Genomic DNA, 1032 nt, shown 5'->3' on the forward strand with positions numbered 1-1032 from the left:
CTCTATTAAGACCCTAATTTTGGAAAGAAAACCCTAATTATGCAATTTTTATGATTGCATTAAATTAAATATGCAAAATAATATTTTTAACACTCTAAAATGAAATCAAATGTTGAGAACGTACGTTTGTTATAATCAATAGAAATTAAATATATTAGGATCACGATTTCCCATGTAATTATCACTTTAAAACTCAATAGAAATTAAACATACTAGGATCACGATTTCCCATGTAATTATCACTTTAAAACTCTAGTTTCATAATGTGACAACACACTTCAATTGTGACGAATCAATGTTCCTAAGTCTATCCAATACTCTCTCTTGAGATGTATCGAACGTATTTTTACATACCATCGGCCTATATTTCTATGACAAATGCATATGTAAAAATATATGCGGTTTTATGAACACTTAAAGATTCACGTAGGGCATAGCTGTAGAGTAAAAAAAAATTTTAGAAAAAATTCTCGGAAGGCCTCTATGCGACCGCATAGAGGGAAGCACTATGCGGTCGCATAGTGTTGCCAACTATGCAAAATGTCTATTTTGGCCCTTGAACTTTCATTTTTCTTCATTTTAGTCCCTTTGCAATTACTTCTTCTTCCAATCATCTTGTATCGCTTTCGAGTTTATACTTAACATATTTGCATTCCCGGGTTGCCTTTTAGTTCAACTTTTGAATATTTGCATCCTTAGCCCCTGAACTATCACCTGCTCCATTTTAGTCCTTTTTCGGCTCTTTTCTCCTGAATTCCACAATTTTCATAGAAACACCTACATTGCATGAATTCAACGAGATTAAGTCACAATTCAAACAATTTGCTTGTAATTAAGTCATGTTTGTGATCTAAATAAATGTGCAAAAACACACCTATCAATTGGTATAATTTTCCAAAATATTGAAATAAAAGTATTTTTTGAGGTTCGTTGGGCTTTGTTTTGCATAAAAATTGTCAATTTAAGGGATATTCTCTTTTACAATTGATGATGGAATTTGTTTCTATTGCAAAAAAAAAAAAAAAAAAAAAA

Source organism: Olea europaea, chromosome 12 (assembly GCF_002742605.1).
Source record: "Olea europaea var. sylvestris chromosome 12, O_europaea_v1, whole genome shotgun sequence".
NCBI classification, from domain to species: Eukaryota; Viridiplantae; Streptophyta; class Magnoliopsida; order Lamiales; family Oleaceae; genus Olea; species Olea europaea.